At 36.7% G+C, this 14,950-nt stretch overlaps 1 protein-coding gene across 4 annotated transcripts in view; it reads right to left on the bottom strand.

Moving 5' to 3' along the window:
* LOC135172625 (homeobox protein abdominal-B) overlaps positions 1-14,950 on the bottom strand; it is a 117,940-nt gene that overhangs the window by 102,016 nt on the left and 974 nt on the right. The window lies entirely within an intron of this gene.

Here is a 14,950-nt window from a genome sequence, read left to right as displayed (position 1 = left end):
TACGAATTACGAAGTAGCTAGACGCCTCCACGATTCTGGTAATTCGCCCGGAATCTTATTACAGTACTCTGCTTGGTTTAATCAAAATACTGATATATTTACTCGTAAATTATCTCTCTTGCTTGTAGAGTTTCAAGGAAATATATAAATTGAAAGGTTTATCATTGATAAAGAAAAAAAAGTGCCGGCAATTTCGGAAATAATTAATACATTCGGTTCCCGTCCGGCGAGCGCACGCGATCCTCCGCAATTGGGTTCCCTCTGCGGAGACTCGCCGCTTCATGCAAACGCCAGCGTTGCCTAATCTTCTCTACGGTGGACGCACCCGTTCAGCGACTGAGCGGCAACGCCGCGAAGAGGATTCCGCAGGGAAGACACCGCAGGGTCAACGCGACGTTTACAATTGAGGATATTTTTGCGCGAAACGTAACGATAAATTGATGGGATGGAAATAATTGTTTAGATCAATCATTCAATTGTTATTAAATTAGATTATGTTTACGATTACGAGGGTTGTATAATGCCTACGTCACGGTGGTATAGTATTTGCGGACAATTTCATTGAGCATGAGAAAACGTAACGCTCAGTTTGCAATAATTTTTTATTGAGTATTCAAAAAATTTGGTTATTTAAAAAATGTAGATAATTCTTTAGGTAGTTTAAAGACAAAAGCTCATTCTGTTCAGGAGGTTCATTAAACATTGTAAGTATTCACGTTTTTTTTTTCCTGCAACTGAGGAATGCAGTATCTGGTTTTAAAGATAGAGTATGGAGAAAAATTTGTTTATTTATTCTTAACGAGTTCTGCTATCCCTTAAAGATGAGGGAAATAAAATTTGCTCGAAATGGCCATCCCCAATTGGTCTAATGGAACAGTTTATGACTGGTCTCCCTTACATACTGCCCAATTTATAGTTGAAACAATCAAAGTATTTCTCCACAATTTTTTCGACCAGACCATTCTGGACTAGAAACCTTACCATCATTCTTGACAAGCAGTGAAACAACTTTCAAAATATTTTCCTGTTATCAATCCATTTTCTTTCTTACTCTCAATAAGTTACAATTTGAGTATTAGTCGTAAAAAAAACATTTCAAGTTGTTACTAATTTACGTGTGTAATTAATAATTATATAGGTTGTTATACATGAGTGCAAATAAGATTCTGTCTAGCTTATCGTCTTTATATTAAAAAACATTAGAATGTATTTTACCAAACACAGAAATCAAAATTTTTTATTCTGAGGAGATCGAATGTTTATACCAGTTACGTCAATAGCTGTTGTTTTACCTTTTGTTTATGGACTCCTGTGGGCCACGAGCCTGGAATTTGTCATTAAATAAATAAATAAACGGCTAACGAAGTCAATAAATGAATAAATAACTAAATAAATAGTGAATACAATGGAAAGCAAATTCAGTATATCGATTATCATCAATTATTATTCATTCACTCAGTTCCTATTTAATTTTGTTTATCAATATAAATCGAATGTTAAGAAAGAACCTCCGTCCGGTAAAATTACCCTACGTTAATCTGAAAGCCACCGTGAACTCAACAAAATCACTAGATGACCAGAAATAGTCCAAAAATTCTTCAACATAAAATCTAAAAAACTACACCAACAAACCTCTCTCTCCATTCCCTAAAAATTAATTATCTCCACAATTACTATCTTCAAACAATATTCTGAAATAAAATGCAATAGAAAAATTCGTGAAATACACCTCGTAACCCCTAATATTTTCTATTCACCCCTCCACCAGAATTAACTACACAATCCACAACACAGAAGCCCAGTGAAGCACCCACGCCATAGTTTTCAACCCTTTTCCCACCCCAGTAGATAAAACATACAAGGGAGATCCGCCTTTCCCCAATGGCAATAACTCTCGACAGAGAGAAAACAGAGGAAGAGGATGGAGATTAAAGGCATATATCCGTCGACGAGAAATATACGAAAACGCAAAGTTTACCGAGAGGCGAGTGGTATGAACGGTACAGCGGCGCGGGAGAGGGGGGGGGGAGGGCATAAAGTCCCCTGTATTTAATTTACTGAATAATTGGAATCAAACCGGCTCATTTGTGTGCCGACTAACCCATGGGGTAAGTCTTTGTCCGTCAGTATGAAACCACCCTGCAATTTCCACTCTTCCAAACCCTTCCCACCCCCTCCATCCACTTTCATCCCTCTCTTTCCCTTCGCATCCCCTTCACCGGCGTATCAACGTGAAGCACACGACATCCTGTGGGAGCTTGATGAGGAGATTTCTGCACCATCGTAAAAGCCAAACCCCCTCCCAACCCCCCCCTCCCTCCCCACACACATGCCATTCCGCCCGCACCCGCGCATTTCAACCCTCCTCCCCTCACACCCCTGCGCCGCGAGGTAGCCGTGTCGGTGTTACAACCCATCGAAAGCCCGCTGGGAGTGTTGAATAAAGATGGCGGTATAATGGAAGCCATCTGAAACCCCCTCTAGCTAAAAAAAAAAAGAGGATTATCCGCGGCGCTGGTGTGTGCTTCTGGCCAGGTTCATATTCCTTGATTAGACGCTGTTGGGGATCAATTGAAATCGATATTCTCAGCACGGGATCTAATCAAAGTCCCAGGTGGAGTGGGAAAAATCGTAAAGGGAAGTAAAAATGAAGCGGAGGACGGATAAATAGGGGAATAATGACGAGAGCAGCAGGAGGAAAGTGTAGTGGGGGGTTGAGGAGATAAAATAAAGGTGTCGTGGTCACGTGCTGAAGGGCCAGGGTAAAAATTTTAGGGCTGACTCGGTAAATTTTTGATGACCTAAACGATTTTTGAGCCTGAGGAATTTATCCCGAATTTCTAGGAATTTTGGTCGGAAATATCCAAACTTTTTGACGGAAGTTCTGATAAATTTTACGAGCAATTGACCAAGAAATGTTCTAACAATCGTCAGACATTGCAAGGAATTTTAACAGCAAATTTTCCAGAAATTTTACGGGAAATTCCAAGGAAATCGGAAATGTCTTGACAAATGTATTTTGCACTTTTGTTTTTGCAGATTGAGAATAATTATTAATCAAGTAAAATAGTCATAAATTAAATTGGCTTTTCTCCATTTTTCTTAAACAAAATATTTTTTCAACGTCATAATAACCCAACCTATGACCCTGAATGATATTTCAATCATGAACATAATTTTTCCACCAGAGAAAATTTCTGCCGACGGCCCAGTAACGACTGTCAGTGATCGTTGACGATAAAAATCTCGACTGAAACCCCCAACACTAAATGAATTCTAAATTCAAATCAGCCGCCTCCAACGACTGAACCAATCAGCAATAAGCGTGACAGACTTTCGAGATATCGATAGCCCCCCATTCGTCCGATGGTTGTCGAGTTACTAATCGAACATGGCGCCTTCATGGTCGTAATAGCTCCCTTTCTATTCATAATCGATCATTTGATAATCGATCCCTTCAGAATCGATTAGTCGAAACATGAAGCATTTTCACGAGTAAAAGTAAACGCAAAGCAGACACCGACCCCGCGGCCGTGGGGGCGCTAGTGCCGACCGAAAGAAGGGGAAGGGCAATGGCGGAGGGGAACCAGATTGCATCGAGGGAGCTGCAAATGGTGGGGAGACAGATACCAGTTGGCGCATGCGCACAACGAAAATCGATGGCCGCTCGGGTTGCCTTGGACCGCGCGGGAGATAAAGAAAATAACGGTGATAAAGTGTGGAGAAGAAACAGGGAGTTCCCCTTTTTTCATATTTATTTTTCTTCCCGCCCTATGAGAATTCAGGATTCACTCCATGTGCAGGATTCAGAATATACAATAAACTCTGATGCATATCGATTTTTTTTATTCTGGAGAAGATAAGGAACATGCTGGGTTGGGGAAGAGGATACTGTCGTTTTGTGTTTTTTTTTTATTTTATGCCTTTAAATTGGAGAACTGATGACCTTCTCAAATTCGTTGTACGTCTACCACATTCAAAGTGAATTCACACGGATGATTTTACAAGATGATTCTTATAAAAATTACTGAGACCAGGTAATTATTCCCCTCGCATATTCCCTCACTGTTCAGCGCTCGGTGAGGGACGAAAAAGTATTGACTAAATATGGAAATATTTATGGTTCCGTCTGTGTGAAGGTACTTCAATATTTAACAAGTATTTGAGTATTCGAAGTATTAAACACTTTTTTATTTTGTTTATTTAGGTTTGGCCTTGTTATCCTATTAGTACTCGGGCTAAAACTGATCCTCGGGGTGAATTATATCGAAGGGTTATCTGTCAATATTGAAACGTGGGCGGAATTAATGAATATATGTTTATTAAAAGACACAGTTAAAAAATAGGGAAAGATAAAATGACACGTTAAAACATTAAGAACTGGAATCGATGAAAATGAATCATTTCAGGAAAATCAAAGGGGAAAGATTTTAGAGAGAGAGAGACTATAATTTGTAACAATAGTTAACTCGAAGGATAATTGTTTATTTATCCGGCATCCCCCTTCACATTACCGCCGATTTAGGTCAGAAAACAATTTAATTTGGATAGTTAATGGATTATTTAACGTTGGAGTCAATTATGTTGAAGGGTTTTTTTAATTTATTCAAATATTGTTGAACAAATGTAATTCAATTTCCATACATATTTCATGTTCAAACGTGAAAAGTGTACATACATGTGAATTGTTTATCATCACAGTATTAAATCTGAACTATTAACAGTCGTTGGTCGGTTTTATATTATTAAGGAACATTTGCGGAAAAATTCATTAATTATTACGAAAAGCTTAACGACTCTGGTGTAGCCTAATGAGAAACTTCCACGTTTGGTAATACATCGAAGGATTATTGTTCAATATTTAACCTCAACGATATTTTTTTATTTATCCGCCATTCTCATTCAAATGTCCATTAATTTCGATAAAAAAAAATAATTTGAATGGTTAATGGATTATTTAGCCTCCAGAGTACCTTAAATTTATCTTAGCAGTGTTCATTTGAATGGAACTATAGGATAAATAATAAATTATGATTCGGATTAAATATTAAAAATTGGGGACCTCCAGGATACAATTGACGCTGAATATAAATTTTACCCCATCGATTTTATTTGAAACTTTTTTGTAAAGCTAATCCCCTTTGTTCTCCAATTATCCATATTCAGGACCAAATATTTAAATGGATGAGTATTCAGTATTTAGAGGAGAGGTAAATACTAATACTTAATCACTATTGAATGCACACATTAATGATAAACGATTTTCTGTTTTTTTATCTATTTACAATAAATTAAAAAATTATGGAAAAATAAATATCACATTGATTTTACCAATGAGAATCGACTATTCATAACGACGATAGATACTCAATAAAAATTACTCATATTTTCCGTAAGTTGGAAGCGAATAACTCCAATTGTAGAAAATTTTTCAAAACTATAGAATTTTTCCCGAACCCTCTATAATTTTTCTCCGAATCGTCACTGAATGACTCCGGTACTGTCCCGTAAGATTTACCAACAGACTACGTTATTGATAACGCGAAAAAATTCTGTAATATTTACTGAACACTTTTTACCCCGCAGCTGAAATCAAAATTAATTTTCAAAATTCCGAGGATCGTAAAAAGCATTTCATGCATCTAATATTTATCGGTGGCATGTGTAGAGTGTACCATTTACATTTCGAGGGGCTCTGTACAAGGGTTATATCGGTGAGCATGTGCCATTCACCCCTGTTGATGGCGCTCTTACCCATGTACATCCTCACATACTTAGAATGGCTTACCCTGGAGTTTAACCCATGGTATATGTACATGATGACTGGCCATGCTATATAACCATGCAAGTTCGGCCGGAATACTCTATCTACATGGGGAAAGGTTTGCCGATACAACTATACAGCCCATATGAGGTACATGTGTACAAAACGTGGGATCTCAGGGCAGTGTCTGATAACAGGAGGAACACTGCAACTTGGGTAGAGGCCAGTAATTATCCCCCTCTCGGGCTTTAACAACCAACAGTGGCTCTCCTCCGATCTCATCGACGTGGAAGTACCCGGACTATTTTGAATATTAAATATCACATGGTGAGATACTCGTCATGGGTCAGTGGTCTACACCATACTGACCAAATGTACATAGACACTGATACAAAAAAATAATTTTTTCTAAATATTTATTTACTTCAGAAAAGTATTTACTTTTTCAAAATCCCATTTCTGCGGTCTAATCACTCCCACGTGAGACTGCGTTGCGTTTAAATTATGATAATAATATTAGTCTAGAGGATGAGTATTTTTTACGTGACCTTGATGAACTGCATTAATGATTAGTTAGTTTTTCGGAATTTTTGACTTTCTTGAGGGAAGAATTTTGATGAATAATTTAATGCTCATGATTATTGCAGGAGTTTACTCAAGTTTATAATTAACATGATCATGTTCTAGAATAATATAATTGACGCGATCCAAACCTAGTCAGAATTGTTGAGAAATTACTTGATTTGGGAAATGAGGGGTTGAAAAAAAACTACTTCTCCGAAGCAAATGAATATTTGGGAAAAATATTTTTTTTTTCTCAGTGGGGGGGAAGAGAAAAAGAAGGAGCGACCGACGCTATTCGACGGAAGTGATGTGGCCGTTAGGTTATACGCAATTAGTCATTTTTTCCGTCAGTTTTACCAATGGATCGGTTCGAATTGGATTTCAAAAATGGTAAATTAGATATTCGCGAGGGGGGTGAAGAATTAAAAAAAAATATCGCCCATTTTTTTTAAAATTATTTCAACGCATAACGAACATTTTGATGAAAAGTGAAATCGGTTGACTAATTTTAGAAATAGAGAAAAACATTTTCAAAAACAGTTTAATGTCTCCGGAACTACTAATTAACACTCGGGGTGAAACTTGTATGGAAGAGTTATCTGTCGATATTTAGCCCCAACAATATTTGTTTATTTATCAGGCATCAGTTTTGATGGTTAAGGGATTATTTACCCCGAAGAGGACCTTAAATTTATCTTAAGCATGAAAAATAGTATTTAATCCGATAGTTAAATCAGTGTTAATTAGAATGGGGGTGGTTGAGAAATTCAAAAAATATATTCCCCAACGTTTGGAATGCCGTCAGGAAAAAATGCATAATGATGAGGCAACAGCGCAGGTCAAAGAAAAATAATAATTTCGCAGGTCATGTACTCATTCAAGTCAATACCATGTCAATAGCCGTCGTCAACGCCCTCCGATACTCGTGGCTAACGGTTGAAGTCTATCATCGGAGTCTGTCGGTACACATTCGGTGAGCAGTAGCCCTTCTTTACCATCAACAAACCTCTCCCGAATTTCATTGCACTCACTGAAGATAAAATCGTCGTATAGAATTCTATGTTTTCTCGGATTTTCAAGAGCCATAATATCCCAAAGAGTATACAATTCAGATTTATTTACCGATGTTCAGTGGGCACTCAATCGATTTTACGAGACACTTGTGGCTGTTTATAAGTTAAGTTTAAAGCAAATTTGATTTGTCGATCTGGAAGTTATAGTTCATTTCGTTATTCACACCCGTTATTTCACAATTTTATTAAGTATTTGATTTCACGGTATGTGAAAACGATGAAGTCCATTATTCAGGCCAGTGCCAATGCCACCAAATGTCTGTACATGAGCAAGATCTTATCGTTTAAGTCTCATAATAATGTTTGTTACCTTTTAGATTTACGAACGATAAAAGGTGTAAATTATAACAATAAAACGTGTTTATAAGCGATAGAAATTCTGTCTGGTAAGAACAGATTTCTGCGTTTATTGTACCCATCGTCAACAGTCGAGTCATTTGTGGTAACTTGAGTGGCACTGCTTGTCGGTAATGATGACATCTAGATTATCACCAGAGATTTTTTTATTGATCGATATTTTTTTAATGGGGTTAACTTGCTCCATATCAGGCCAATCAAAGAAGTCAACCATGATGAGTACCGGCCTCGACTCCGAATGGCGATCACAATTATTAATGAGTTGTGATTGAAGTAAATGAAGAATTGATCTAATTTTCTACCAAATTCGCCATCGCGAGGTTAATGTCTGTTTTGCCTTTTTCTTTACTCATGAAAGTGCCTCATGCTTCCGATAATCAATTGTAGACTGTCAAATGATCGATTATTGCCGTGACATAATCGATTATTTCCATGAATCCGCTATATTCGATGTAGTGAACAATATCTTGTTGAGAAAGTCTGCAGTTTTGACTAGACTGAATGTGTTTACACATCGATTATTTTTGTAAATTAATTTTGACAAAAACCATCGATTCCTAATCCGAACATCGCATCTTTCCCTTTAGTCATTTAAAATCGATTATTTTCATAAATCGATTAAAAAAATCAATCGATTTTCAGATCTCGAAATACGATAATTTGAGAATATCGCATCTTCTCCTTTAGTCATTTGGATTCGATTATTTTCATGAATCGATTAAAAAAACAATCGATTTTTCAATCTTAAAATTCGATAAATCGACAATTTCACATCTTCTTCAACAATACTATCGCCACCACGCCTTTCCTATCCACCAATCGATAATCGATTACCAAATGATCGATTACGCCAATGAGATAATCGATTATCTCCTTTAATCCCCCATGTTCTACCAGTCCCCCTGTCGCTTTTTACACAGAACCTACTCATTTTCACAAATCGACAAACAACCATCCGATTCTCGAACCTCGAAATTCGATAATACCGCCCTCTCCGTAATATCGATTTCATGCAAATGAACCGAAAACACTCTCTAAAATTGACCCGCAAAAACTCCCTAAGGATTCTCCGTGATTCTGTACATCTACATATGCATGAGTATTGAATGCGCGCGCACATATCCATGATGGCCGACTTGTCCCGGGCATTCAGCGGTAGCGAACAGGCACTTGGGCGGAGAAATCACCGGGGATACATCCAAGGGGAAAACCGGTTGTGATGCAGGAAGGGATGAGTGACTGTTACTGTAACGCCATTGGCAGGATCTATATGGGGCGAGGCTTCACCCAATGGATCACTATTTGCGGCCATCATGGATTTTACCATAGGCTGATACACACCCTATACCCAATTCCCGTAAACTCCCATAATCCAAATAATACTGATTTATCAAAATTGAATTTTCAAAACAGATTCATCGACAGCATCAACAGCTACTCGTTAGACTATAGTCATTAAATAGCAATTAGAGTAACCATTAAATTCTGGTTATGAACCATTATTTGTCAATGATGGCTTTATCTTTCTTCAACCGGCTATTGTGGATACTCAATAGCAAATAGAGAATTATCTTTTAGGGATTGGTTGATAGGTACAGCTAACAGTTTACTCGGCATTTTGAGACTTGTAAATCAACGAGTATTGACTTAACACCGGTAAATGATCATTGACTGACGGTGTTTGAACCGCTGTCGTATACCAATGCCGGTTTTGGCTCGTGTGACTTCACACTTTCCCTTTTTTTTTTACACTTTTGCTTGATTACAGTCCCATGCTGGCACGCTTCACGTCCCTAACACATTCTTTTTTCGCACGTTGTGGAAAAAAAACGTGTTCGTTACTCGTGGGAAGAGGGTTTTTTCCTCCGTGAGATCATAACACGCGTTTTTGAGTGTGGGGGCAAAATCTTCCGAACGGTAAAATACGCTTTTTCGTACTCGTAATTAAATGTACGGATTTTTGATAGAATTTGGCAACTCGAAGATATTTGCTTTTGTCGAGCGGAAGAAAAAATGCTCGAAAGATTATGGAATTTTTGGGGGACGACTGCGATTTTTCGGGAATAATTACTGAAAATTGGGGAAAGATTGGTATAGTGACCACACAGGGAGAAATATTGAATGAAAAGTACCTGAAGAGATTGGTAATTTACGGTTCCAGACATAATCGGCAGGTGAAGTTAAATTCAATGAAAATTTGGAGTCAAAAGTAAAATTTTAGGGGTCACGGAAATTTCAGGTAGAGTTCCGTAAAATTGACTCAGGGTCGGAGGGGATAAACAATGATTCTTTTGTCGGAGGAATATGAATATGAATAAGTCAACAAAAAGGATCGTATATGAAAAAAAATATGAGTGTATTTAAAAATCCATTCTTGTTCTAATAAGTTCGATAATCTGTTGTCACACAGCACAACATCATTTCCCTCCAACAAAGTCAACGATCTATTTTTTCCCCCCGCCTAGACGACCCGAAGATACCCGATGAGTCACGGAGAAGGGATAGCCTGTCCGTTCCTGGAAATTGACGTATCACGGAACGTAAAAATTACCCGCCAGTTCCGTCCCATATTCAGCGTCTGAGAGTTTTTAAATTTAGCGCCAGAATAATTCTGAAACTTTCAGTTAAATTTCCAGAATAATTACATATTTTATTCGTGTTTCTACCGTGGTAGACCCACACACAAAATTAACCGACAGATTCAGCATACAGGATCCGTACAGGATTCCGTACAGGATTTTTTATGGAACATATTTTAGAATACCTTTTTTCACTCAGTACTTTGCTCATCCACACACTGATAGAACGAATTGGTTATTAGAAAGGAATATTTATCGGCTAAAGATCTTGCAGAACCTTCAGACAAATCATCTGAAAATCTCCGTTGAATAAAAAATATTCTTCAGATGATTTTTAAAAGAAAAAGTTTTTCTTCAGCAAACGTTCTACATTTTATTCTCCACACGATTTTCAAAAAACATACTCGTGTATTTTTCGTGGTTATCAAATGGATCTCCCGGAGATTTTTCTCTGGCTCTTCCCAAGATTTCTTACCCAGGTGCGAATGGACGGTGGAATGAAAATTGAGTCACGCTTAATTGAAAATTGACGAATGTGGACCGAGCCTAGACTCTCAAGGTTGAAATAAGCTTGGATGGAGCTCGAAAACTCATTAAGTCTCCACTCTGGAATTTCCACCCTCGGTCGAGGCTTCACCAACAATCCTCGATCAACCCTTTGAATCGCCCGATAATTCCCCAATAATTAATTATCATTGATGATTCATTGAACTATTTTAGGGTAATATAATTAGATACATTGAGGTACGTAATTTGTGAACTTAGTAATTATATGGGCTGAATGGAATCTTTAGATCTGAGTTTGAATCAGTCTTGGATTTGACGATTATATCAAGCTTCATTCTATCCTGGGCCCTCCCGCCTAGAAAAACACGACTATTTTAATTACGATAATCATATTACTCCAGAGGATGAGTATTTTACACGTGACCTTGAATGAACTCCATTGATAATTCTTTAATTTTTCTAAATTTGTGGTTTTCTTGAGGGAAGAATTTCGATGAATTATTTAATGCTCATAATTATCGCAGGAGTTCACTTAAAGTTATAATTAACGTGCGCAATGCAAACCTAATGAGAAACGTCGGGGAGTCGTTCGATTTCAGAAATAAAGAATTGAAAAAATAAATTCTTTCATGAAGTAAATGGATATTTGGCAATAATTTATTTCCAGTTTAACAGAACAAGACACTTTCAAGATTGGATTGAGATTCGAAGGACTAAATACAACTCAAGTTGGATCAACACAGGATTCAACGATGGAACGAAGATCGTCCCCACACTGGATCCCCCAACCTCGATCTCCAATCCTGGATTTTATCTTCAGGACTGACATCTCTCCCCTGAGTAAACATTTCCCTAGACAAACATTTTTCCACGTCACTTCCTCCAGATCAAACTAATCCTCGCAAGAGTTTTCCTCATTTAATTCATAATACAATAATCATATTGACAATTATCCACAAAGTCATTCTATTAAATCTTTATGTTCAATAGAAAGTAGAATAAAAACTCAATTTATTGCCGGTTTACTGTAGCAATGTTATCCGGATGATGGATCATTCCGGCTAATGAGTGTACCGAAGAATTAACGAGTGTACACGATTTGCATACTTGATTGGCAACCAACGAGGTAATATCTGTGCCGACAACTACCCTAGGAAAGCACGCGCGAAAGTTAAATGAAACGAGCAAATAAGATGTATAAAAAAAAACCGACTATAGGTGTTTACGATTTGAAATAATAGGCGGACTTTATGAAGCCTGACAAGTAAATGCCATAACATTCACGCGTCACTTCAATAATTATTATATACCGTGATTATCCAGCCCAAGTGCACTAACGTCGGTTGTTCATATTTAGTTTATTTCGGGTACAAAACCATCGCATGACGGTGATAACAACTTTACCACTCTCGAATTTCCAATAAATTTCATTAAAATTTCACTTATTTACCCTCAACATTGAATGAGTCATTTGTCTGTTGAAAGATGATGAGTTGAGTGACTCGGTAAAAATAAACAAATAAATGTTCGTGATCAGTTGAAATATCAATGAAAAACGCGACTACTCTGAAGGCACCATTAGCGCCGTTTATTTTTATTGAATACTGTGTCCATTCACGCCTCGTTTACGCTGCAAAAACATTACGAGAGTTGAAGTTCAGTGATTCCACTTTATTAGATGTATGATACGGTATATTGTCAACAAAGAAATGAAGAACGACTTCGAGAAAATGGTAAATATTTTTTTTTACTTCATAACCAATCGCGTTGAGGATCGCCTCGAGGGAATCGATCAGTTGAAGGTCGATTGAGTATCGAAGGGAGCGGATGATTAGAGAATTAGAAGTAAATATTGATTTAATTGAATGGTAAGTTGGTCAGTGCAGTCTTTCTGATTGACTCGGAAGTGTTTGATCGAATCTATTGGGATTTCTAAATAATTTTTTGGTGAAGGACATTGTTTTATTAGACCTGGTGTTCATTTCGGATGTCTTTGGGTTGAGTTGAATCGAAATCTACCGAAAACTAATGATCTCATATCTGTTTTGGAATATTTGGCAGGAGTTTTTCCAATTTTTGCTTTTTGGTGATCGAAAAAGATCTTTAGACGGGAAATTTTTATGAAAACAATTTATTTTGAGAATTATCTTCGGTAGATAATTTTTTTTTACATTTGCCATCATTTTTTGTATTTTCTTTTCATTTTTGATCATTTTTCTGGTAGAGAATATTCGAAAAAATATTCAACACGAGCTGCGACCTCACCAAAAAGTCGTTAAACACGTTCGAACAATTTAGAGTGAATTTTGCAACTTTTTTGCTGAAAACGGGTGGCGCTTCCAATGGAGGTCACCACACTGAGAGAAAAATGTAATTTTACCAATTATATTTGTTGTGGACAAACAAATGCCCGAAATTTCCATTGGAAAATCGGGTTGAAATTTTTGTGGAAAGAATATTTAATTGGAAAATTATATTTTTCTCTCAGTGCAATCGTCGAATAGCGAGGGATGAGTGACCTGGGCTTAAACGTACCTTCGTTCCCTTAAGTGACCATGTCACATGCCATCAGGATGAAAATTTCAATTATTTTGTAGCGTGAAACCATTATTTTGGAAAACAAAAATTGTTACGCTCTGCGTAAGGTCATTATTAAGGGCACGAGAATTCGTTTTTCAAAAAATAAACATTTCACCCTAGAAAATAATGGGATTGATCATTTTACGCTGATGGTAAGACGTATGGCCCCTTATGGAGAAAAGAAACGTGGTTCAAGAAATAGTAGAAAGTATTTTCGATTCACTAGAAATATTAGAAAGTACGAAGAACGATCTTTTCGAATCTGGTGATTCGAAAAGATCATTCAGGAGACATTTAAAGATCAAAGTTTCAAATCACAGATTCAGTGCAAAATTAGAAGTCTTTCGGAAGATCCAAGAAATCCAAAAAATCTTTTTGGTTAAGAGAGCGGATCTATCAATTTTTTAAAAATATTTTTCCGGATATTTATAAAATTTCATCTAAAGAGAGAAACTTTTTTAAAGGGATTCTCACATGAGTTAGAGCCAGCTCAACGCAAAATAATATTAAACTTCTTGGGTCAAGTAGACAATGATTGGATTCAATACTGAGACATTGGATTGAAGATAAGTTTCAAGAAAATATTCCGAAAATGATTTCTCTGTCCGGGTATTCATTGAAGCCCAAGAATTTGAATTTTAAATCATATTTCATTGATTTCGAGAGCAAAAATTGGAGGAACCCGTCATAATCAATCAATTCCACATGATAGCAGAGGAAAAAATTCCATCTTAAAAGTGAGAAACTCTAAATCAATATCAATTATTGCGCCGATAATTTCCAATAGCGTAATTGATGTTCTGATGAACTCCATCGACACAATCCAGTGATGCAATCTCTAAGCAAATTGAGAATAGGGTTTTAAATTATTAAACACAGTTTGATTTTGGTGGAATAGAATAATCTGACAGAAATGTTTACGAAAACGAAATCGATATTTGATGCAATCCTAAAAATGTTTGATTTCACCGGTCATTGGTACTCAATTTCGTCTATTTGTTCTAAAAAATTGATAAACGTTCACCAATAATTCGGCAATACTCAATCAAATTGTAAAATCTACGTGAAATACTAACCGGTAATTTATCAAACCTCCATATGCCATTGAAATTCAATAATTTCCATGCGGAGAGAAAAATTCTTGAAAAATTACGGGTGACTTCCGTAATCTGCCAGTCAAAATAGTATTCAGTCAAAATTACGGAACAGTTACGTAATTTTTCAAGAATTTTTCTCTCTATCCAGTAAATTTTCCAACTAAGACTTGATTTTTCCGCAAACTCCTCAACACAAAGAGAAATTTTCAGTAAAACCTACGGTATCTTTCCCTAATGTCAGGCCAAAGTGCGCCTGCAGTACGGTTTACAGAACTGTCACTAAATTTTTCCTGAACGTTCCATAATTTCCTGTAAAAATTTCGGAACCGTCTGTGAAAATTTCTGAATATTGGAGTTTACATTTCGAATGTTTGTCAAAAATTAATTTTCGAATGGAATGAATAGATCTTTGTATGATAAGTATTTTTT

This window comes from Diachasmimorpha longicaudata, chromosome 2 (genome assembly GCF_034640455.1).
Source record: "Diachasmimorpha longicaudata isolate KC_UGA_2023 chromosome 2, iyDiaLong2, whole genome shotgun sequence".
Taxonomy (NCBI): Eukaryota; Metazoa; Arthropoda; class Insecta; order Hymenoptera; family Braconidae; genus Diachasmimorpha; species Diachasmimorpha longicaudata.
The sequence above is the reverse complement of the archived record's forward strand: the minus strand, read 5'-3'. Positions and strand labels throughout refer to the sequence as shown.